This window comes from Schistocerca gregaria, chromosome X (genome assembly GCF_023897955.1).
Source record: "Schistocerca gregaria isolate iqSchGreg1 chromosome X, iqSchGreg1.2, whole genome shotgun sequence".
Taxonomy (NCBI): Eukaryota; Metazoa; Arthropoda; class Insecta; order Orthoptera; family Acrididae; genus Schistocerca; species Schistocerca gregaria.
The window spans coordinates 381913514-381940360 of record NC_064931.1 but is presented as its reverse complement, the minus strand read 5'-3'; the positions used below and the strand labels follow the sequence as shown (position 1 = coordinate 381940360).

Here is a 26847-nt window from a genome sequence, read left to right as displayed (position 1 = left end):
GCGGGCCGCATCAAACCAGTCAGTAGACTGATGAACAAATAAAATGCCAACCGATATGATCCTAACAGCATCCACACGAGGCTTCTGCTTCGCTTGTCAGTCTTGTAATATGAACTAATGTGGGCTCACATGATTGGTGGACATGGAATATGAACTACTGAGCTGCTGAATCGATGTTACTGATCACTAGTATATATCATTAGACCAAAAATGGGTCTATGCATGTTAATTTCAGGATATCAGATGATAATGGCTTCAACGTTATAGTGGAAACTGAGAATGTATGGTGAGGTACAAATATGTGGCTCATCTAAATAGACTGGGAGAAACCATGTACATATGTATCGAGGAGCAGTTGATGGCTAAGTACAACACATTCTTTCTCGGCATTTCCCATCTCTGACAGCAGCAGTGTTAGTGCGTCATTACTCATTGTGTTTCAGCAGTCATTCCAGAGCTTATGATAAAGCATCAAATGATGATGCACATAAGTTGTCTGCATGCAGCGGTATGTGCTGCAGTGGAGTGAGAGTAGATCTGTAGTACTGTCTTATTTATGATAGTGGGAGCTTTGAGATGGAGGTGTGCTGTTTGTGATTGTGGTCACTCAATCATTTTAAGATCAACAAATGTTAAATGCAAATGGTATACCCACTCCAACAGGAGTGTCCAAACATAAGTTAATGCTATTTAAGTAGAGTGATGTTTTCTGTGCTGCTCACTCTCACAAAAGTTCCATTAAAATTACAGTATTCCACACTATATACATTCGATACTGATTTTTGAAACGTACCTCCAGATCGCTAGCGTCTAGACATCATCAATCTCATCCTGTCAGTTTCCATAGTTATGAATCAGATCTTAAAAGCCACATTCTTTTAGGAGAGTAAGATGTAAACGTTCCTCCCAAACATTTAGTCACACAAATCCTTTCTTATTTCCGAATCCAAAAGCTAGCAGTCATTTATAGAAGGGCACTGAAATAATAGAGGCTGGTGGTGCATTTCAGTTTCAAACAGAACTGCTTTAGATAGTGTTTATATATTCTCACTGCATCCATAGCAATTTCCAGTGGTGGGTCGTATGTATACATTCTGGGTATTCACAAATTTTTAAATTCTGATAAATATAAGAGTGCGAAATTAATAGCACCTGCTGTATAACAGTTATGCTTATCAACATATTTATACAACTTCAGCTGCTGTCAATAATAATAATAAAAATAATAATAATATTCCCCCATGAACCATGGACCTTGCCATTGGTGGGGGAGGCTTGCGTGCCTCAGCGATACAGATGGCCGTACCGTAGGTGCAACCACAGCGGAGGGGTATCTGTTGAGAGGCCAGACAAACATGTGGTTCCTGAAGAGGGGCAGCAGCCGTTTCAGTAGTTGCAGGGGCAACAGTCTGGATGATTGACTGATCTGGCCTTGTAACATTAACCAAAACGGCCTTGCTGTGCTGGTACTGCGAACGGCTGAAAGCAAGGGGAAACTACAGCCATAATTTTTCCCAATGGCATGCAGCTTTACTGTATGGTTAAATGATGATGGCGTCCTCTAGGGTAAAATATTCCGGAGGTAAAATAGTCCCCCATTCGGATCTCCGGGCGGGGACTACTCACGAGGACGTTATTATCAGGAGAAAGAAAACTGGTGTTCTACGGATCGGAGAGTGGAATGTCAGATCCCTTAATCGGGTACGTACGTTAGAAAATTTTGAAAGGGAAATGGATAGGTTAAAATTAGATATAGTGGGGATTAGTGAAGTTTGGTCGCAGGAGGAACAAGACTTTTGGTCAGGTGAATACAGGATTATAAATACAAAATCAAATACGGGTAATGCATCAGTAAGTTTAATAACGAATAGGAAAATAGCAGTGCGGGTTAGCTACTACAAACAGCATAGTGAATGCATTATTGTGGCCAAGATAGGCACAAAGCCCATGCCTACTACAGTAGTACAAGTTTATATGCCAACTAGCTCTGCAGATGATGAAGAAGTGGATGAAATGTATGATGAGATAAAAGAAATTATTCAGGTAGTGAAGGGAGACGAAAATTTAATAGTCATGGGTGACTGGAATTCGTCAGTAGGAAAAGGGAGAGAAGGAAACGTAGTAGGTGAATATGGATTGGGGGGAAGAAACGAAAGAGGAAGCCATCTGGTAGAATTTTGCACAGAGCATAACTTGGTTCAAGAATCATAAAAGAAGATTGTATACATGGAAGAATCCTGGAGATACTAAAAGGTATCAGATAGATTATGTAATGGTAAGACAGAGATTTAGGAACCAGGTTTTAAATTGTAAGACATTTCCAGGAGCAGATGTGGACTCTGACCAAATCTATTGGTTATGAACTTTAGATTAAAACTGAAGAAACTACAAAAAGGTGCTAATTTAAGGAGATGGGACCTGGATAAACTGACTAAACCAGAGGTTGTACAGAGTTTCAGGGAGAGCATAAGGGAACAATTGACAGGAATGGAGGAAAGAAATACAGTAGAAGAAGAATGGGTAGCTTTGAGGGATGAAGTAGTGAAGGCAGCAGACGATCAAGTAGGTAAAAGAACGAAGGCTAATAGAAATCCTTGGGTAACAGAAGAAATGTTGAATTTAATTGATGAAAGGAGAAAATATAAAAATGCAGTAAATGAAGCAGGCAATAAGGAAAACAAACGTCTCTAAAATGTGATCGATAGGAAGTGCAAAATGGCTAAGCAGGTATGGCTAGAGGACAAATGTAAGGATGTAGAGGTTTATCTCACTAGGGGTAACATAGATACTGCCTACAGGAAAATTAAAGAGACCTTTGGAGAGAAGATAACCACGTGTATGAATATCAAGAGCTCAGATGGAAACCCAGTTCTAAGCAAAGAAGGTAAGGCAGAAAGGTGGAAGGAGTATATAGAGGGTTTATACAAGAGCGATGTACTTAGGGACAAAATTATAGAAACGGAAGAGGATGTAGATGAAGACGAAATGGGAGATAATAAACTGCGTGAAGAGTTTGACAGAGCACTGGAAGACCTGAGTCGAAACAAGGCCCCGGGAATAGACAACATTCCATTAGAACTACTGTTGGCCCTGGGAGAGCCAGTCATGACAAAACTCTACCATTTGGTGAGCAAAATGTATGAGACAGGCGAAATACCCCCAGACTTCAAGAAGAATATAATAATTCCAATCCCAAAGAAAGCAGGTGTTGACAGATGTGAAAATTACCGAACTATCAGTTTAATAAGTCACAGCTGCAAAATACTAACACGAATTCTTTACAGACGAATGGAAAAACTGGTAGAAGCGGACCTCGGGGAAGATCAGTTTGGATTCCGTAGAAATGTTAAAACATGTGAGGCAATACTAACCTTACGACTTCTCTTAGAAGAAAGAGTAAGAAAAGGCAAACCAACGTTTCTAGCATTTGTAGACTTAGAGAAAGCTTTTGACAATGCTGATTGGAATACTCTCTTCTAAATTCTGAAGGTGGCAGGGGTAAAATACAGGGAGCGAAAGGCTATTTACAATTTGTACAGAAACCAAATGGTAGTTATAAGAGTCGAGGGGCATGAAAGGGAAACAGTGGTTGGGAAGGGAGTTAGACAGGGTTGTAGCCTCTCCCCGGTGTTATTCAATCTGTATATTGAGCAAGCAGTAAAGGAAACAAAAGAAAAGTTCGGTATAGGTATTAAAATCCATGGAGAAGAAATAGAAACTTCGAGGTTCGCCGATGACATTGTAATTCTGTCAGAGACAGCAAAGGACTTGGAAGAGCAGTTGAACGGAATGGATAGTGTCTTGAAAGGAGGATATAAGATGAACATCAACAAAAGCAAAACGAGGATAATGGAATAAGTGAAATTAAATCGGGTGATGCTGAGGTAATTAGATTAGGAAATGAGACACTTAAAGTAGTAAAGGAGTTTTGCTATTTGGGGAGCAAAATACAATCCTGGAAATGGAAAAAAGAACACATTGACACCGGTGTGTCAGACCCACCATACTTGCTCCGGACACTGCGAGAGGGCTGTACAAGCAATGATCACACGCACGGCACAGCGAACACACCAGGAACCGCGATGTTGGCCGTCGAATGGCGCTAGCTGCGCAGCATTTGTGCACCGCCGCCGTCAGTGTTAGCCAGTTTGCCGTGGCATACGGAGCTCCATCGAAGTCTTTAACACTGGTAGCATGCCGCGACAGCGTGGACGTGAACCGTATGTGCAGTTGACGGACTTCGAGCGAGGGCGTATAGTGGGCATGCGGGAGGCCGGGTGGACGTACCGCCGAATTGCTCAACACGTGGGGCGTGAGGTCTCCACAGTACATCGATGTTGTCGCCAGTGGTCGGCGGAAGGTGCACGTGCCCGTCGACCTGGGACCGGACCGCAGCGACGCACGGATGCACGCCAAGACCGTAGGATCCTACGCAGTGCCGTAGGGGACCGCACCGCCACTTCCCAGCAAATTAGGGACACTGTTGCTCCTGGGGTATCGGCGAGGACCATTCGCAACCGTCTCCATGCAGCTGGGCTACGGTCCCGCACACCGTTAGGCCGTCTTCCGCTCACGCCCCAACATCGTGCAGCCCGCCTCCAGTGGTGTCGCGACAGGTGTGAATGGAAGGACGAATGGAGACGTGTCGTCTTCAGCGATGAGAGTCGCTTCTGCCTTGGTGCCAATGATGGTCGTATGCGTGTTTGGCGCCGTGCAGGTGAGCGCCACAATCAGGAGTGCATACGACCGAGACACACAGGGCCAACACCCGGCATCATGGTGTGGGGAGCGATCTCCTACACTGGCCGTACACCTCTGGTGATGGTCGAGGGGACACTGAATAGTGCACGGTACATCCAAACCGTCATCGAACCCATCGTTCTACCATTCCTACACCGGCAAGTGGACTTGCTGTTCCAACAGGACAATGCACGTCCGCATGTATCCCGTGCCACCCAACGTGCTCTAGAAGGTGTAAGTCAACTACCCTGGCCAGCAAGATCTCCGGATCTGTCCCCCATTGAGCATGTTTGGGACTGGATGAAGCGTCGTCTCACGCGGTCTGCACGTCCAGCACGAACGCTGGTCCAACTGAGGCGCCAGGTGGAAATGGCATGGCAAGCCGTTCCACAGGACTACATCCAGCATCTCTACGATCGTCTCCATGGGAGAATAGCAGCCTGCATTGCTGCGAAAGGTGGATATACACTGTACTAGTGCCGACATTGTGCATGCTCTGTTGCCTGTGTCTATGTGCCTGTGGTTCTGTCAGTGTTATCATGTGATGTATCTGACCCCAGGAATGTGTCAATAAAGTTTCCCCTTCCTGGGACAATGAATTCACGGTGTTCTTATTTCAATTTCCAGGAGTGTAACTGAAGATGGTCGAAGTAGAGAGGATATAAAAGGTAGACTGGCAATGGCAAGGAAATCGTTTCTGAAGAAGAGCAATTTGTTAACATCGAGTATAGATTTAAGTGTCAGGAAGTCATTTCTGAAAGTATTTGTATGGCGTGTAGCCATGTATGGAAGTGAAACATGGATGATAAATAGTTTGGACAAGAAGAGAATAGAAGCTTTCAAAATGTGGTGCTACAGAAGAATGCTGAAGATAAGGTGGGTAGATCATGTAACTAATGAGGAAGTATTGAACAGGATTGGGGAGAAGAGAAGTTTGTGGCACAACTTGGCCAGAAGAAGGGATCGGTTGGCAGGACATGTTTTGAGGCATCGACGGATCACCAATTTAGTATTGGAAGGCAGCGTGGAGGGTGAAAACTGTTGACGGAGACCAAGAGATGAATACACTAAGCAGATTCAGAAGGCTGTAGGTTGCAGTAGGTACTGGGAGACGAAGAAGCTTGCACAGGATAGAGTAGCCTGGAGAGCTGCATCAAATCAGTCTCAGGACTGAAGACCACAACAACAACAATAATAATGTGCCTAACATGTCTGAACAAAGGAAGAATTGTTTTTTAAATTTTGTTGTTTTGTAAATAATTAAGTACAGTTTATGGCAAGACAGAAATATTGTCTAACCTTTCGCTACTCTCTCTTTCGGATTTTTGTGTAAGTAGGATTTTTCGCATTTTTTAATATTTTGGGCAAATGTACAAGATTTCTAAGCCAAGTATTAGTTAACGAATTAACTTCTGAGCTGAAAATGTGGCATTCTTACGTTGCACCACATGGAACACGCAAGTTTCTATGCAGCTAAATTTTCCTGGTAATTTCATTTTCTGTTGGTGCTTAATATAGGTTGAACGGAGTTCATGTTGACACTCCACAGGAAATCCGATTCCTGCACAGTAGACAACCAACTCCAAACACAAACAGCTGTTTGGGGAAATGATTAAATTCAAGTAGTACTATCTACCAATAAGGTCACTTGACTAGAGTACAAACGAGGCGCTGAGAGCCATAAGAGCCAAAAGCAAGTCATCCTCAATCCCATATTTATGTAAACATCAGAAAAACCAGTGAGACAGCTTTTCGTGAATGTTCAGATATATGTACAACGTGGGGCTATAGCACAGATAAACCTGATCTCATACAAAACCCCACAAATTAGATTTTTCTCTCAGTATAACTATATCATGTACTGATGTCCTATCTAATTCTACTGTATTGTGAGTGTATTCGCATATCTGTGGAGTGTGCTACAGCCTAGAGGTTGTTGTTGTTGTTGTCTTCAGTCCTGAGACTGGTTTGATGCAGCTCACCATGCTACTCTATCCTGTGCAAGCTGCTTCATCTCCCAGTAACTACTGCAACCTACATCCTTCTGAATCTGCTTAGTGTACTCATCTCTCGGTCTCCCTCTACGATTTTTACCCTCCACGCTGCCCTCCAATGCTAAATTTGTGATCCCTTGGTGCCTCAAAACATGTCCTACCAACCGATCCCTTCTTCTAGTCAAGTTGTGCCACAAACTTCTCTTCTCCCCAATCCTATTCAATACCTCCTCATTAGTTACGTGATCTATCCACCTTATCTTCAGTATTCTTCTGTAGCACCACATTTCGAAAGCTTCTATTCTCTTCTTGTCCAAACTAGTTATCGTCCATGTTTCACTTCCATTCATGGCTACACTCCAAACAAATACTTTCAGAAACGACTTCCTGATACATAAATCTATATTCGATGTTAACAAATTTCTCTTCTTCAGAAACGCTTTCCTTGCCATTGCCAGTCTACATTTTATATCCTCTCTACTTCGACCATCATCAGTTATTTTACTTCCTAAATAGCAAAACTCTTTTACTACTTTAAGTGTCTCATTTCCTAATCAAATTCCCTCAGCATCACCCGATTTAATTTGACTACATTCCATTATCCTCGTTTTGCTTTTGTTAATGTTCATCTTATATCCTGCTTTCAAGACACTGTCCATTCCGTTCAACTGCTCTTCCAAGTCCTTTGCCGTCTCTGACAGAATTACAATGTCATCGGCGAACCTCAAAGTTTTTACTTCGTCTCCATGAATTTTAATACCTACTCCAAATTTTTCTTTTGTTTCCTTTACTGCTTGCTCAATATACAGATTGAATAACATCGGGGAGAGGCTACAACCCTGTCTCACTCCTTTCCCAACCACTGCTTCCCTTTCATGCCCCTCGACTCTTATTACTGCCATCTGGTTTCTGTACAAATTATAAATAGCCTTTCGCTCCCTGTATTTTACCCCTGCCACCTTTAGAATTTGAAAAAGAGTATTCCAATCAACATTGTCAAAAGCTTTCTCTAAGTCTACAAATGCTAGAAACGTAGGTTTGCCTTTTCTTAATCTTTCTTCTAAGATAAGTCGTAAGGTCAGTATTGCCTCACGTGTTCCAACATTTCGACGGAATCCAAACTGATCCTCCCCGAGGTCTGCATCTACCAGTTTTTCCATTCGTCTGTAAAGAATTCGCGTTAGTATTTTGCAGCCGTGGCTTATTAAACTGATAGTTCGGTAATTTTCACATCTGTCAGCACCTGCTTTTTTTGGGATTGGAATTATTATATTCTTCTTGAAGTCTGAGGGTATTTCGCCTGTCTCATACATCTTGCTCACCAGCTGGTAGAGTTTTGTCATGACTGGCTCTCCCAAGGCCGTCAGTAGTTCTAATGGAATGTTGTCTACTCCGGGGGCCTTGTTTCGACTCAGGTCTTTCAGTGCTCTGTCAAACTCTTCACGCAGTATCGTATCTCCCATTTCGTCTTCATCTACATCCTCTTCTATTTCCATAATATTGTCCTCAAGTACATCGCCCTTGTATAAACCTTCTATATACTCCTTCCACCTTTTTGCCTTCCCTTCCTTGCTTAGAACTGGGCTGCCATCTGAGCTCTTGATATTCATACACGTGGTTCTCTTCTCTCCAAAGGTCTCTTTAATTTTCCTGTAGGCAGTATCTATCTTACCCCTAGTGAGATAAGCTTCTACATCCTTACATTTGTCCTCTAGCCATCCCTGTTTAGCCATTTTGCACTTCCTGTCGATCTCATTTTTGAGACGTTTGTATTCCTTTTTGCCTGCTTCATTTACTGCATTTTTATATTTTCTCCTTTCATCCATTACATTCAATATTTCTTCTGTTACCCAAGGATTTCTAGCAGCCCTCGTCTTTGTACCTACTTTATCCTCTGCTGCCTTCACTACTACATCCCTCAGAGCTACCCATTCTTCTTCTACTGTATTTCTTTCCCCTATTCCTGTCAATTGTTCCCTTATGCTCTCTCTGAAACTCTGTACAACCTCTGGTTCTTTCAGTTTATCCAGGTCCCATCTCCTTAATTTCCCACATTTTTGCAGTTTCTTCAGTTTTAATCTACAGGTCATAACCAATAGATTGTGGTCAGAGTCCACATCTGCCCCTGGAAATGTCTTACAACTTAAAACCTGGTTCCTAAATCTCTGTCTTACCATTATATAATCTATCTGATACCTTTTAGTATCTCCAGGGTCATTCCACGTATACAACCTTCTTTCAACCTTTCAGCCTAGAGGTATTCATGCCAAATGAACGTAGATAAAAATGTTCTGCAATGTGCTACCAGCTGCTGGCATTGACATAAACTTGTAGTTGACCAAAGCACATTGTTTATCAAATCGGTGTGTATTTGGCCTGTAAGACAACTATGTCACGCCAGTTGCACATGTCGAGAAGCTTCTTCAAACGTGCACAAGTGAAGGTGTGCTCATAACCCTGATGCCTTGTTTCAACTAGTCTAGAGAAGCAATATGTAGCACAGCGCCGCAGATTGTATTTCGAATTTCCGCATCTACTCACATTTAACAGCATCCAAAGAAAAATAACCACTAAATCTGCAAGGTGTCAAAGTTAGGATGTTCACCTGCTGTAGTGCTCTTACACAGCAACCACCACTGGCAACTTCTCCCAATATACACCCTGCTTTTCACTGTGGAAAATGGTAGCGTGTCCATAGAGTGCATATATTTCCCCCTATTAAAGTACTGATGTATGCTATCATCCTTCCACCTAACGGATGGACATTCAGAAAAATAGCACAACTGCGCCAGGTATTTACAATTCTATTATGTTTACGAGCAAATTTAGGATACACAGCCAGAAGTGACATAATGACAATGTGAGCGGACGTGTCAGCATCTTGGATCTTTAGAGTAAGCTATATGTAAAAGGAGCTGTGAAAGCAGATTGCTGTGTAACACAATGGATATGTGAGGATATTCGAGAGTTTATCGGTGGGTCGAACTCTTTCTTTTGTTCGATAATTGTAAGCTGTGCAGTATGTAGATACTCCCACAGTTATCTCCTGAAACAGCATCATAATGCAATTCAACATGTGATGTTTGGGAGATCAGGCCAGCTCATCCTAAATATAGAACATACTGTGTGGCGCTGACATCTTTCAAAGGTCGGTCTTTAGCTATTAAGCAACGTCCTGACAAATTATATGAAGCTGGGTTCTTTTCTTCTGCAGATGAAGATGAAACTTTGTGTTTCCATTGTGGTGAATGGTTGAAATACTGGGATGAAATGAATAAACTATGGATTGAACATGCTGTGTGGTTTACCAAGTACTCGTTTGTGCTCCTTGCAAGGGGTATGGACTTTGTGGACGATATTGGTCAGAACAGAGATTCAAAATTACTGCAAAGGCTGCAGCTAATATTAAACCTCCATCAAATGTTTTGAAAGCAGGATCAGAACACCACGTGACTGTGAGAGCTTCTGCTAATGCACATTTGTGTAAAATCTGCTTCCAGGAAGAAGAAGGAGTACTATTTTTGCCCTGCAAACATAGCACTGCTTCTGCTAAATGTGGACCTACTGTTTCCTCATGACCTGCATGTCAGAATAACTGTTTTAGCTGCAGAAAGAACACTTTTGATGAAGGTAACGATGTTAAGGCCTGTTCAGATGGATTTATCCCGACAACTTTTTTCTGCGGGGCATGGGGGAGAGAGAAGAGGAATAGGGGTGGAATGGGGGAGGGGGGTGAGGAGAGGGGACGTAGGAGAGACCCCTAATAGGTTGGGGATTTCCCAGAGAGGAAGGGGTAATTAACTGATCATGGGGCAGGGGTACGGGAAGTGTCCACCATCTGGAAAAAAATAAAAGCGGTGTAGAATTAACTTTGCTATACTACTCCCAGGAACAGCAATAAAGTGTGTTTCATCATATCCGAGGATATTATATGGTGGTAGGGGGGGGGGGGGGGGGTACAACACCTACCAAGGACTTCTCGAAGTTGTCAAAGTATTGTTCCATTTAGGTTAACACAACAGATGCCCTTGCACATTTAATATTTTTTGACAATCATCATGAAAATTATTTAATATATTTAGCATTGTCAGAACACGAGAAAGTGATCTTAAATAGATAATCAAATGTAATAGTGTAAGATATTTAAAAGACTTCTAAAATTTTCAGAAAGTTTCTGTACATTGTCTCCATCACATTTAACATAATTTTTTCAGATCTGAGAATGGAGAAACCAAAACAAAAGCTGCATTAAGTAATAAGTTACATTCAAATTGCTCTTGGCCTACTTTCAAAAATTTAATTGGAATTATTATACCACATGCTGCATTTTAAGTGCACTGGCAATGTATAACACCGTAGCATCATCCATAACTTTTCATTTTAAATCTTCAGGTAAAATCAGATATGTACAGCGTAAAACGAACGTAATGGCATATATACTAAATACTGGCAATGAAATAAGAATAAGAAATAAATATTTAGAAGGAATGCCAGTTTGTTGAACATATCACGCTATCTGTGAGCCCAACTGAAACAAAAAGTCTGTGCAACCTCGTAAGAATTTTATACATTGAAATGTCCATGTAATTATTTTCATTAGTCAGTAACTAAACAGAGATTTACACATGAAAAATAAGAGGCAAGAAACAAATGTTTGCGCAGCTAATAAAAGTAATTTTATTGTTCAAAATAGTGAATTATTCATAGTGACTCATCGTAATTATTTTTTATTCTTTTGGTTTGCCAGTATATAATATATTTGCCCTCACATTCGTTTTAGTTTGTAGATAAATTTACCTGAATATTTGAAATAAAAATGTTATGAACAATGTAATGGTGTTGTACATTGCGAGTTCACATGCTACACGTGGCATGTGTATTCCCTTAAATTTTTAGATGTAAAACAATAGCAATTTTCACTTAACTTGTTACCTGAGGCATAATTTCTTTTGGTTTATCTCTTGTCAGGTCTGAAGTTGCTAGTTAAGCTACCGAAACTGGTCATCGATTTGTAACAAAAATAAAAAAAATAAAAAAATTAATATGAAATTCGACTGAGACAATTTGCAGAACATTTTTTGAAGATATTAAAAATGTTACAGAAAGCTTTTAAAACTTTTATAATTTTACATTTTATAACAAATATTCATGCCTTTGCATAAATCCTCTAACCCAGTCTTCCTCTGACATATTTTCCTTGAAAACGGGCACAGTTCTTACCCCTGCGTCCAGATAGTTTTTTTTTTTTTTTTTCCAGCGTGCTCAAGTCCTTCAGTGTGAAAGGAAATCCCCATAAAGCACATTTTGCACCAGCGCATCTCCTTGTTGGTGAAATAAATTAGGAAGTTGGGACCTACTGCCTAAATAAAGTATGTCACGAAATTAAGCATTTCAAAATATAAGTTTCCAAATATGAATAGTAATCTGAAAATTAACAAACCTCCCCAGAAAGGACACAAGGACGCCTGATATTTCCCGTATGAGTTTCTTTCATTTTGTCCTGGAGGGGTGTTCTACAATGAAGAGCCAAAGAAACTGGTGTTGGCATGAGTATTCAAATACAGAGACACGTAAACAGGCAGAATACGGCACTGCAGTCCGTTACACCTGTACAAGACAAGAATTTGGCGCAGTTGTTAGATCAGTTACTGCTGTTACAATGACAGGTTATCAAGATTTAAGTGAGTTTGAACGTGGTGTTATAGTCGGCACACAGCATCTCCGAGGTAGCGATGAAGCGGAGATTTTCCCATACGACTATTTCACCAGTGTACCGTGAATATCAGGAATCCGCTGAAACATAAAATCTCTGACATTGTTGCCGCCGGAAAAAGATCCTGCAAGAACGGGACCAACGACGACTGAAGAGAATTGCTCAACGTGACAGAAGTGCAATTGTTCTACAAATTGCTGCAGATTTCGACACTGGGCCATCAACAAGTTTCAGCGTGTGAAGCATTCAACGAAATGGGCTTTAGGAGCCGAACGCCCACTCGTGTACTCTTAATGACGGCATGACACAAAGCTTTACACCTCACCTGGGACCATCAACACTGACATTGGACTGTTGATGACCGTAAACATGTTGCCTGATCGAACGAGTCTTGTTTCAAATTGTATCAAGCAGATGGACGTGAACATGTATGGACACAGCCTAGTGAATCCATGGAATCTGCATGTCAACAGGGGACTGTTCAAGCTGGTGGAGGTTTTGTAATGTTGTGGGGCGTGTGCACACGAGTGATATGGACGACTTATACGTCTAGATACGACTCTGACACGTGACACGTACGTAAGCATCCTGTGTGATCACCATCATCCATTCATGTCCATTTTGCATTTCGACGGGCTTGGGCAATTCAAGCAGAACACTGTGACACCCAACACGTCCAGAATTGCTACAGAGTGGCTCCAGGAACACTCTTCTGAGTTTAAACACTTCCGCTGGCTATCAAACTCTCCAGACATGATCATTACTGAGCTTATCTGTGATGCCTTGCAACGTGCTGTTCAGAAGAGATTTCCACTCCCTCGTAGTCTTACGGATTTATGGACAGCCCTGCAGGATTCATGGTGTCAGTTCCCTCCAGCACTACTTCAGACATTAGTCGAGTGCATGCCATGCCGTGTTGTGGCATTTCTGAGGGCCGTGTTGTGGCATTTCTGAGGGCTCGCGGGGGCCTACACGATATTAGCAGGTGTACTAGTTTCTTTGGCTCTGGAGTATATTTCATTCCTTTACAACAGACCATATTCTCCAACCACTTTTTTTTTATAGATGAACTACGGACTGTCATTTTACATGTCTCTTTTCTCGAGCAGTAACAGCCGACTAGTGTTCATGTACTCATTTCTGGTCTTGTTCTTTTCTCTCATGGAGTAATGTCTGCCCTGTCTTCAGTTTCAGCTTTAACCTGGAGAAAAAAATGCATTTGTAGTTTTTCCTTAAGTGCATCATTCTCGTGTATTTCTTTAAGAGAAATATCTAGTTTTCATAGATCTTTTTCAACCTTTGTGAATCAGGCCATTCTGCTGTTGTATCTTGGACGCAGGTTAATATCCAGATATCCTTTCTTAGATCATTCATATCATGTGGCCATAAAAGGCCATTCTTCTTTTCCGAATTGTGTCACATATCTTCAACTCATGCTTATATAGCTTGCGAGTGTTATGCCTCCTATACTTTCCGTTTTCTTTGAAGGGACCCAGGATTTTTCTCAAAGTATTTCTTTCTTTGGCCTCAATTTTTTCCATCAGATATTTCTGGTTCATTGTAAGAGTCTCTGCCACATGTAGAGGCTCCAGTCACATAAAATGCACTAGTGACTAATTTTGGCATTTATGGATATCAGTCTCTTATTGTAGAAGGAAGATCAGGGCTTAACGTTCTATCAACCATATGTTAAGTAGAGACGGTACACAATGTAACATTACGAAAGGATGGGGAAGTAAACTGGTCATACTTTTTTCAACGTAACCATCCCAACATTTGCCTAGAATGGTTTAGGGAAATCTTGTGAATATAGAGATCGATTGCTGGATGGGGATTTGAAGCTTTGTCCACCAAAATATGAGTATGCTGTGCCAACTGCTGCGCCACATTTCTTGGTCTCTGTGTTATTGTAGTTACCTTACTTAGATGGCACGCCATATCTAGCTTGTTAATCCTAGAGACAAAGGCTTCTTTCACTGATAGATTAGGCTCTATCCATTTACAAAGGTATTTAAACTTTTTTGCCTAGTTAATTTTTCTTAGTTTGATCTCACATTCTCCTTGTGCTGATTTTATGTTTGTCATACAGTGTGCTTTCTCATGCAATTTGTTCTTCTCTTCCCTTTTCTACAATTGAATTCCAATTCCCTAACAAACCTAAATTTTCGTCTCCCTTAACTGTCTGAATGATTTCCTTTATCTCATAATATATTCTTTCATTCTCTTCATCATCTGCTGAGCTAATTGGCATATAATATGGCAGCATTGTGGTGAGTGTGGGCTTTATGTCTACCCTGGCTATGGCGATACTTTCACTATGCTATTCATATTAGTTCTCCCACATTCCTATTTTTTTATTCGCTATTAGGCCTACTTTTGCATCACTCCTATTTCATTTTGTGTTGATTATCCAATACTCACCTGAGCTGAAGTCCTGTTCTTTCTAGTATTGCACTTCAGTAATTCCAACTACATCTAACTTCAGCCTATCCCTTTCCCTTTTTACATCAGCTAAGTACTTACTCAAGAGATACACCTGAGTTGTGCTTACATCCCCATTTTGGTTAGGTCTATCTCCCATGTGAGGCAGTTTCTTTCACTGTAAATAATTTATCTTGTTGACGACATAAAAGACCTTTGTGGAGTCAGCATGAAATATGAAAGGGTGCAAGAAACCAGAAAAAAGTTAAATAGATACTGGCCAGTAATGGCTCCAAAAAGATTGTCTATTAGACAACATTTTTAACTAAAACAGATGTGGCGTACCAAAGATACGTTTTCAACTATAACAGGCAGTGCACTATGTCATTTGGAAGTGAAGAACACAGAAAGATAAAAAAGACGACGAAGAAGAAGAATAATAATGCCGGTTTTGACATTCCTAATGACAATGTTTATTTAGAAAAGATTTTTAGAAAATGAATATACTACACCCAAAAATGTGGAAAATTATATGCAGTTTGTTTGAAATCTTGATCAGCCTCAAGGATTGAAAGGCAACCATGTCCTTCACCGTTAATGCAGTAATATTTGACACCATCTCGTTATCAGTTTCTAAAAGCAAAATGCCTACTGAGCCATTTGTGAGTTTTATCACCAAGGGGCAACACTTGGTGTAAATGAATACAGATGTAGAGTTCATCAGAATTTCCAATTCAAAATAATAATCTCATGAAGCATCCATTATCAGAAGCACATTTCGCTTCAAGTGTGATGTATTCAGAAAATGACAAACCCCAATCTATGGAAAATCTCAAACTGAGAGCAGGGAATGAGGGAGCAATGAAATTAATGATCACAGCCAGTGGTCTGTTGATTGTGTTATTGATGTACAATGATACCATCCATTCAGAAGCATCCAAGAGGCTCTCAATGAAATGGTACAAAAGAAGGTTACTGACCATCTGCTCGACTAATGATATGTTCGAAAGAATGGTCATGAATGAATTGTCTACTATTTCATGTTCACAGATCTAATAAAATTTTCTTTTCGTTAAACTATTTGGTCTCTCAAAAGGAATGCAATATCATCTTGTCTCTAAAAGACTAAAAAGTCATCTTAAACAACATTAAAAATAAAAAAAATTTCATATAATTCTAGAAGGAAGCAAACTGCACACCGAAGGACAAGAAAAATAAATGGGTAGTGACACACGTTGCTAATATTTGGAAATGATAGTGTAGCTGCTGGTCTGAAACCATGGTGTTACGATAAATGTAGTATTATAAAAAGGAATTCACGTAAAGTTTGAAAAACTGTGGTTCAAAAATGAGCTAGGCCTTTTTCTGTGGGTGTGCAATGGTAAGACTTGTCCCCTTTGACGGCTAAATCAATGGACCTCATTTGGATTGTTAGTTAATTTATTTATGGATGGTGTTTGATTGTCACTACATGTAACAGAGAGAGTCATAGTAGTTGAATACTGACTGTGAAAATGAAACTGAGGACATCATATGTGTGCTAAATTTATGCAAGGTATGTAACAAATGTCGGCAATGTGGCAGCATGTCAAGCTGTAGGTCGCCAATGGTAGATTATTTTGAAGTAGCTCATGGAAAGCTCATAACAAAATGATGTACATATGTTCAAAAATTTGAACTGCTCACATTCTGTTGGTGGATATTCCTTCACTTTGCACTTATGTGTTTTGTTGAAACAGTTATCAATGATTTTGAATTTGGTGACAGATTGTTCTTTAGAGTAGTGTGAAGGCTATGTTAGATTTGAAGGCGGCTGTGATATTTGTCATGAATGATGTACAAGGTGAAAATACAAACTACTAAAACTGTGTGATTGAAGTTTATAAAGTGCTCTCTAGCTGACATGTTAACTAATTTCCTATGTCTTGTGTCTTTTTTCCCCAGAAATCTACATATTTTCAATTGAAAATAAGAATTGTTTGCAACTACGATTGCGAGCAGTTCAACCTGGTTTTATCTTTGTGACTTACAGTTACTTTTAACATGGTTGAAATAAATTCAGTTCATTCTTACGTCACTGGCTACTCAAAACCAGGTACAAATCTTCCCTCACAATGCACACTGTAGCTACCAGGGGACGTTGGCAACATGCCCAGTTGAGACAAGTGAACCATAATGGCAACAGATCCATGTTGTTTTACTGTCCTAGACAGGTACCTGTCATTCTCTTCCTCCAACGCCATTTAACTTTGTGTCTCCTGTATTGTGCATGTTATTACACTGATGGGTCAAAACATTATCACCACTGCCCACTACCTGGTGGGGTTTTGTACAAGCGACGTGGTAAGGAAAGTATCAGGGTGAGCCATTGATAGTGACCGGGCCAAATATCTCACGAAATAAGCGTCAAACGAAAAAACTGCAAAGAACGAATATTGTCTAGCTTGAAGCGGGAAACCAAATGGCGCTATGGTTGGCCCGCTAGATGACGCTGCCATAGGTCCCACGGATATCAACTGCGTTTCTTAAATAGAAACCCCATTTTTTATTACATATTCGTGTACTACGTAAAGAAATATGAATGTTTTAGTTGGACCACTTTTTTTGCTTTGTGATAGATGGCGCTGTAATAGTCACAAACATATGGCTCACAATTTTAGACGAACAGTTGGTAACAGGTAGTTTTTTAAATTCTAATACAAAACGTAGGTACATTTGGACATATTATTTCGGTTGTTCCAATGTGAAAGATGTACCTTTGTGAACTTATCATTTCTGAGAACGAGTGCTGTTACAGCGTGATTACCTGTAAATACCACATTAATGTGATAAATGCTCAAAATGATGTCCGTAAACCTCAATGCATTTGGCAATACGTGTAACGACATTCCTCTCAATAGCGAGTAGTTCGCCTTCCCTAACGTTCGCACACGCATTGACAAAGGGCTGACACATGTTGTCAGGCGTTGTCGGTGGATCACGACAGCAAATATCCTTCAACTTTCGCCACAGAAAGAAATACAGGGACGTCAGATCCGGTGAACGTGCTTCGACGACCAGTACACCTGCCATGAAATATGCCATTCAATACCGCTTCAAACACACGCGAGCTATATGCCGGACATCCATCATGTTGGAAGTACATCGCCATTCTGTCACGCAGTGATACATACTGTAGTAACATCGGTAGAACATTACGTAGGAAATCAGCATACATTGCACCATTTAGATTGCCATCGATAAAATGTGGGCCAATTATCCTTCCTCCCATAATGCTGCACCATATATTAACCTGCCAAGGTCGCTGATGTTCCACTTGTCGCAGCCATCGTGGATTTTCCGTTGCCCAATAGTGCATATTATGCCGGTTTACGTTACTGCTGTTGGTGAATGACGGTTCGTCGCTAAAAATAACGCGGGCAAAAAATCTGTCATCGTCCCATAATTTCTCTTGTGCCCAGTGGCAGAACTGTGCACGACGTTCAAAGTAGTCGCATGCAATTCCTGATGCATAGATCTATGGTACGGGTGCGATCGATGTAGATGTAGCATTCTTAACACAGACGTTTTTGAGATTCCCGATTATCCCGCAATTTGTCTGCTACTGATGTGCGGATTAGCCGCGACAGCAGCTAAAACAACTACTTGAGCATCACAATTTGTTGCAGGTCGTGGTTGACGTTTCACATGTGGCTGAACACTTCCTGTTACCTTAAATAATATAACTATCCGGCGAACGGTCCGGACACTTGGATGATGTCGTCCAGGATACCGATCAGCATACATAGCACACGCCCGTTAGGGAATTTTGATCACAATAGCCATACATCAGCACGCTATCGACCTTTTCCGCAATTGGTAAACGGTCCATTATATCACCGGTAATGTATCACTAAGCAAATAGCGTCCACACTGTCGGAATGTTACGTGATACCAGATACTTATACGTTTGTGACTATCAAGAAGCGAAAAAAAGTGGTCCAACTAAAACATTCATATTTCTTTACGTAGTAAACGAACTTGTAATAAAAATGGGGGTTTCTATTTTTAAAAACGCAGTTGATATTCGTTTGACGTTTGGCAGCGCCATTTAGCGGGCCAACCATAGCGCCATCTGGCTTCCCCCTTCAAGCTAGACGAATTTCGTTCTTTGTAGTTTTTTCGTTTGATGCTTATTTCGTGAGATATTTGGCGCGGTCACCATCATTGGACCACCCTGTATAAGCAGAACAGAGGCAGGCTTGGATCCAAGAGGAGTGTTCATGGAGGTCATGATGCCACCCATCCTCCCAAGCGCATTTGAGCTGAAGTGTTTTATTTCTTATGCGTATCGGTTTTGCAGATAACTTTGAGAGAATGAAGTACAGTGGCGTAAATATTTATTGCATCACCATGAATTACTTCGTCTTTTGCAGCAGTTTTCTAAACTTTGTTGACATATTCTTGTCTCAATAATCTGACTTCTTCACGCATGTTTTCCAGCAATACACCACTCTTTGTTGTTTTCGTTTGTTCTTACAAAGAAACCAGTGTTTATACTGCCATTTTAAGTTGAGACTTTGCAGTGAGAAGACGGGCAGGTCAGTTGAATTCACGCCAGAAAAGAAAGCTGCTGTACTTGCTTGTTCGTCTGTCGGTCTCAGCACCAGCGAGATAGCCCCTAAGACAGGATTTAATGAGTCTACGATTTCGAGGTTACTGAAAAAAAAAGAAAACAGGGAAAAAGGAAATGTTGATCGTGAGAAAAGAACAGGTCGGAAAAGGGTGTCTACTGCCAAACAAGACAGGGTACTGAAAAGGCTTTCGCTCAACGATCGTCGCCTGTCATCAACTGAACTAAAGCGAGACTGGGAAGAAATGTGCAACATCTCAGTAACCGGTCTAACTGTAAGAAATAGACAACTGGAGGCTGGACTCTCAGCCCGTCGTCGTAGAAGAAAGCCTTCATTGACCAAGATAATGTGACAACAGCGGCTACAATGGGCAAAGGCACATGTGACATGGACACCAGAGATGTGGAACAAAGTAATCTTTTCAGACGAGTCCAAATTTGACCTGCATGGCTCAGATGGAAAAGTGTTCGTGCGTCGAAGAACAGGTGAAAAATTTTTGCCATCATGCGTAACACATACTGTCAAACACCCACAAGGACAGATGGTCTTGGGGTACATTTCCAGTCACGGAGTAGGTCGTCTGGACTTCATCACTGGCACTGTAAATGCAGATGCCTAAATAAGCATCCTTGAAAGGAAGCTTATACCAACCATTAGAGACCAATTTGGAGATGTTTCCAATTGCATTTTTCAAGATGACTCCGCTCCTTGCCACAGAGTTCTGAAGGTGAGTCCTACGACAAATATTTGGGCCAAGCACGAAACAGATTACTTTCTTGGTCAATTATCACGTACTTCTACATTTGAGGTAAAATCTTTCCTTCGACAAGATGAGGTTTGAGTATTAGAGTGGCCTGGAAACAGCCCTGATTTCAATCCTGTTGAGAACTGTTGGAAGGTTATGGGAAATGCTATCACAAAAAAGAAGCAACGAAATAAACGGGAGCTGTTGCTGACCCTTGTGCATGTGTGATTTCGTGAACTGAGTGAGAAGTACATTAAAAAGTTAATTCTTTCAATGCCTTCACGATGCCAAGCGGTGATTAGGGCGCGTGGTGGAGCAACAAAGTATTAAATGCAACAGTATGTTCATACGAGGCAATACAAACACTAAAGTCCATCAGTGTTATGTTACAACATTAATATGCAGTTTGTCTTTCAACATTAGTATTCATATTTCAGAATAGCAAACAGAACAACTGACATATCCACTTACACTCATTTTTGAAAAAAGTGCTAAAATATAAAAAAGAAACACCTTTATAGAAACAAAAACAAATTGAGAAAAATTATTGTGTACATTCATTTCTGATAGAAATCAAGAGAAATCAATCTAATTTAGCTCAGTTTTTCAATGTTTGTAACAAAAATTTTTAATTGTAAGAGGTGCATCATAATTCCACCACTGTAGGATGAAAAATAAGACTACCGAAAATGGCATGGAACTCAAGAAATTATAAACCACCGTTGGAACATTTGCTAGAAAGTCTACCCAGAGGGATGGGTTTATGACCTGATCAGTAACTTTCTTATCAGGAAAAGGCAAACATTCTAGACCGACTGCATCTCCTATCAACAATAAATCCAACATGGTTCACAAGCCTACTGGCAGAACCAACCAAGAACAGTAAGTGAAGGAAGACAGAAAGGGAATGACCCCCCCTCCTTTTTGTCACCAATATTCTGACTGGTCTGATGAAAACCATCACAAATTTCTGTCCATTTCATCTCAGAGTGGCAGTTACACACAATTCCAAATTAGTCTTTCCCTACAGTTTATACCCTCTACAGTTCCACAAGTCCCATGAAAGTTATTCCTTCACGTCTGTTACTATGCGTCCTCTTCTTATCAGTGTTTGCCACATGTTCCTCTCCCTGAATTTCAATAGAACTTTTTCATTTATCCTCTTACCAGGGCCCCTAATTTTCAATATCTTTCTATAGCACTACCACTGAAACACTTCAGTTCTCTTCGTTTCCAGATTTCTCACAGTGACGTTTTCACTTCCATACGATGCTGAACTGCAGACAGACATTCTCAGATATTTCTTCCTCACATTAAGGCCAATGTTTGATACTAGTAAACTTCTTTGTACGGGAATGTCCTCTTTATCTACGCTGCTCTGATTTTCTTATGCCCTTCTTGCTTTGTTCATCATGTGTTAGTTTTATTTCAAGGCACCACAATTCCTTCATTTCATGTACTTCCTGGTCCTCAATTTTGATGTTAACTTTATAGCTACATTATTTTTGCTATTACTCATTACTTGTAACTATCTTCTGTTTACTCTCAATCCAATGTATTTGCTCATTAAATTGTTGATTCTACACTTTAACTTTCACTGAAGATAACACTGTCACTAGCGAGTCTTACTTTTGAGATCCCTTCGCTGTAAATTTTAATCCTACTCTCGAACCCTTCTGTTGTTATCGTTGCTTCTTAAGTGTATAGATTAACAGTAGCGCAAAAGCAGCCATGCCTTATACTCTTTCTAATACTAACACTCTGTTCTCAGTCTTCCATTTTTATTTTTCCTTCTTGGTGCCTGAAGGCCTACGTACGAGGGTGGTTTTAAAGGTTCTCGGAATCACCACGAGAGGTCAGCGATAGCGCAACGAGTTGTTCAGGTGATATTCATTTGACTGTTGCCTGTAACCACGTGCCAAGTCACTGGTCTTGACCGATAGTTGTGGCGGTGACGCGGCTCTGTTGTTCCCGCGTAGTGATTTGCGAAAATGGAAAAAAATCAAGATTCGAGCAATGATTATGTACTTCGTAAAGAAAAATATGAAAGAAAAGGACACTCATACCGACTTCCAGAGTACACTGAGTGACTCTGGTTCTCCATATTGAACTGTTGTCAAGTGGACAATTGAATTTAAATTTGGTCGGGAGAGCTTAGATGATGATCCGTGCAGTGGTCGGCCAACATGTGTCACTACTCCAGAAATCATTGCAAAAGTGTACAAAATGGTCATGGAGGATCACCGATAGAAAGTCTGTGAAATTGCTCACACTTGACATATATTGTCTGAAATGGTATATCACATTTTAACTAACTAATTAGAAACGAAAACATTATCTGCAAGATGGGTGCCGCGACTCTTGATGCTGAATCAAAAACAAATGAGAATGGACGTATCGGAACAATGTTTGGCCCGTTTTAGGAGAAACGAACAAGATTTTTTGCGCCGGTTTCTGACCACAGATGAAACCTGGATGCACTACTATACCCAGAGGCAAACCAACAGTCAAAGCAGTGAAAACATGTTTCTCGGCCACCAAAGAAAGCAAAGGCAATTCCTTCGGAGGGAAAGGTCATGGCATCAGTGTTCTGGGATGCGAAGAGGATACTGTTTGTAGATTGTCTCCCCACTGAGCAATGAATAACTGGAAAATACTATGCTAACCTTCTGGACAAATTGCAACAAAAGATACGCGAAAAAAGGCCAGGTTTCACAAGGAAGAAGTCGCCTTCCATCAAGACAATGTGCGTCCGCACACATGTGCCGTCGCCATGGCAAAATTACACAAACTGATGTATGAATTGTTGCCACAACCGCCATATTCAGCTGATATGGTTCCGTCAGACTTCCATATCTCCTCCCTAAAGTGAAAATTTTTCTTGGTGGACGAAGATTCACTTCAAACGAAGAATTGATAGCCGGAGTTTAAAACTAATTTTGCAGACCTGGAGGAAACTCATTTTCGAGGTGGGATCAAGGTGCTGGATCACCGTTGGACCATGTGCACTAATCTACAAGGACACTACATTGAAAAGTAAAACAAGTTTCACTGACGTAAGTACTTTTTTTCTATTCCGTTCCGAGAACTTTCCAAATCACCCTCATATTGTACAATAGCAATCATTCTCTATAACGTACATCTATCATCCTGAGAATTTCAAACATCTTTAGCCATTTGTTGAACCCTTCTTGTAGCTCAACAAATTCTATAAAGTTATCTTGATTTTTGTTAACGGTTCATTCTCCTGAGTCAGGTCATAAAATAAGCGATTTTTACGATTTTGTTTGGAAAAACTAATAAAACAATCAATTTAAATCTTTTTACACATTATTTATTGATTCTTGGACAAAAAATTTTAAAGAAATTCAGTAATCGTTAAGCCTCATCTGACGAGTTAAAGTTGCTCTGCCCAAAATGTGGTGTGTCCACAACAGAAGTCCTGCAGTCAGCAAATCTTATATGAAATAAAAAAAATAAACAACTATCTTAACCTATAGCATATTGCACATGGAGTAACAGCACAGTTTTTTTAAATTTTGACAAAATAATTAAATGGCAGATGTTTGAAATAAAGATGTAGTTTAACTGACTATTTTTGGTCATAGTTTTTGCACCAACTAATGAATAAATTAAAACAAAACATATAGTCTGAGGAGTAATTCAGCCAAATTTTAGAAAGATATCTATATTAGTATATTCGTAATCCATCTGGTCAGCTTGTAATATACTGTATCTCAAGCTGACTGAACGGATTTCAAGCACGCTAATAACGATATCTTTATTATATTTGGGTGAATTACTATTTGGGAACGTACCCAAGTGGTAATAGACTATTTTTTATTTTAATTTATTCCTTATGTATTGCAAAAAAGTGTCCAAAAACACACAACAAAACTACATCTTTGTTCTAAACGTCTGCCGTTTTATAATTTTTTTAGATTTCAAAAAACTAGCCTATTACTCCCTGTACAATATCCTACAGATTAAGAATTTTTTTTTTTTTCATTGCAGATGAGATCTGCAGGCTGCAAGATTTACGTCATGGACACGCCTCATCTTAGAAAGAGCAAATTTAACTCTTTCGCTTGGGGACTTAAAGATGACTGAATTTATTTTTAAAAAATCAGAAATGCTGTCCAAGAATCAATAAATAATGAGCAAAAATACTTGTATTGATTGCTGAATTAGTTATTCCGAAAAAATCGTAAAAATCTCGTATTATATATAGCAGGTCAGCAATTGGAATCAGTTAATTCCATAAATTATCTGGGAGTACGCATTAGGAATGATTTAAAATGGAATGATCATATAAAGTTGATCGTCGGTAAAGCAGATGCCAGACTGAGATTCATTGGAAGAATCCTAAGGAAATGCAATCCGAAAACAAAGGAAGTAGGTTACAATACGCTTGTTCGCCCACTGCTTGAATACTGCTCAGCAGTGTGGGATTCGTACCAAACAGGATTGATAGAATAGATAGAGAAGATCCAACGGAGAGCAGCGCGCTTCGTTACAGGATCATTTAGTAATCGCGAAAGCGTTATGGAGATGATAGATAAACTCCAGTGGGAGACTCTGCAGGAGAGACGCTCAGTAGCTCGGTACGGGCTTTTGTGGAAGTTTCGAGAACATACCTTCACCGAAGAGTCAAGCAGTATATTGCTCCCTCCTACGTATATCTCGCGAAGAGACCATGAGGATAAAATCAGAGAGATTAGAGCCCACACAGAGGCATACCGACAAGTCTTCTTTCCACGAACAATACAAGACTGGAATAGAAGGGACAATCGATAGAGGTACTCAAGGTACCCTCCGCCACATACCGTCAGGTGGCTTGCGGAGTATGGATGTAGATGTAGATATACATGTAGATGTATATTGTAGGCTGTCTGAGGAAAATGAATCCGTAAGTCTTACTTCTTATATCAAGTGCAATCTCATAAATATCTCTTCAGTGTGATTACTTTTCCTAGGGCCAAGCTGTTTGGCGTCCTAACATATGCTGTATTTTCTTTTCTATTCTTCATAAAGTATATTATTACTGTCTGCAACTTTGACACATGGGCTTTTAAGCTGCTAGATCCTACAAACCAACTTGAATAGTCCTTTGGTTATCAACTCCCCCAATGATTGTAGAAATTGGAGAGGAATATCATCGATTCCTTCTGCTTTATTTAATCACAAGTCTTCCAAAACTATGTTAAACTTTAACACTGTATCTCCTGCATTCCCCAGACAAACTCCCATTACTTCTTCTATCATATGATCAGACAGTTCCTCCACCTTGTGTAGGCCTTCAGTGTAGTCTTCCAGTTTACCTGTTCTCTCTTCTGCCTTTAACAGTGGAATTACTCTTGCATTCTTAGTATTATCGCTTTTTCCTTTAATTTCAATGAAGGTTGTTTTGACATTGCTAAATGCTGAAACAGTCCTCTCGTTAACCATCTATTTCTAAGTTTCATTAAATTTTTTTCTGCAGCTATTCTGGCTTGGTTTCTCTGCACGTCCTCTTTACTTCTTTCTTGAGTGATTAAACTGCTTTATTTCTGTCCTTCCGCGAATGTGCTTGTACTTCCTTCTTTCAGCAATCAGTTGAAGTATTTCTTCCGTTACTCAAGGTACCTTTGCAGTTACCTTTCTTGTTCCTATATTATGTATCGAGATTTTCTGTCTGTTTTGGTATTCATCATCACAGTAACTGCAGTCCTAGAGCACTCCAGACAAACTCATCATTTGTCAGCTGTTCAGTGTATCACTTAATTCCACATTGATTCTGGACAATGATTCTCTGAAACTCCAGTCTACTCTCAACTTTTCTTTGTTAGTTAAATGTGATCTATGTCTATTGTGCTTCTGGGTGCATCTTGCAACCTAATATCTGATTTTTGGAATATCTGTCTCAACATGATGTAATCCAGTTGGAATCTTCTGGAGTTTCTTCTACTCTTCCAAGTATACCTCCTCCCCTTGTGATTTTTGAATAGTATATTCACTATTACTGCCTGAAATGTACTGCATAATTCAACTAGTCTTTCTTATTCCTCAATCCTACTACCAAGAACGTATTCTGCAATAACTCTATCTTCTATCTGTTTCTCTGCTATAGTGTTCTGATCACTTTGATTATTAGATTTTGATCTCCCTTTACCTACTGAATTCCACAGTCAATATCCTCGTATATTTCCTCCAGCTCTTCATCTTTGGCATGTGACTTTGACATGTATATCTGAATTATAGTTGTGGTGTTACTTTTCTGTCGATTTTGTTGATAATACTCGTATCACTGAATTGATCGCAATAGCTTACTCGAGAGGCAACCGGCGGTCAAGTGCTAATGTGCTACAGCACACTGTAAATATCACACTAAAATTATGCCATTTTTCTTCGAATGCGTATTTTCTTTGAGCATCGCATGTAATGTATTTTGCAAGCATGGAGTATGAAGGATTTTAGTGGATGGCATGGTCCGAATCCCACTGCTATTAACATTTTTTAAATTTTGTTTTAATCCTCACAATATTAAACCATTAATTATAAAATTTAGCCCTTTCACTGATACAGACATGTTCTCTACATTCCGTGTGGAGAGCAGCTTTGTTGCAGCCGTACCGCTCACCT

At 40.1% G+C, this 26847-nt stretch overlaps 1 protein-coding gene across 1 annotated transcript in view; it reads right to left on the bottom strand.

Annotated features, from left to right (window-relative positions):
- LOC126297751 (calcium-dependent secretion activator-like) overlaps positions 1-26847 on the bottom strand; it is a 1391877-nt gene that overhangs the window by 956773 nt on the left and 408257 nt on the right. The window lies entirely within an intron of this gene.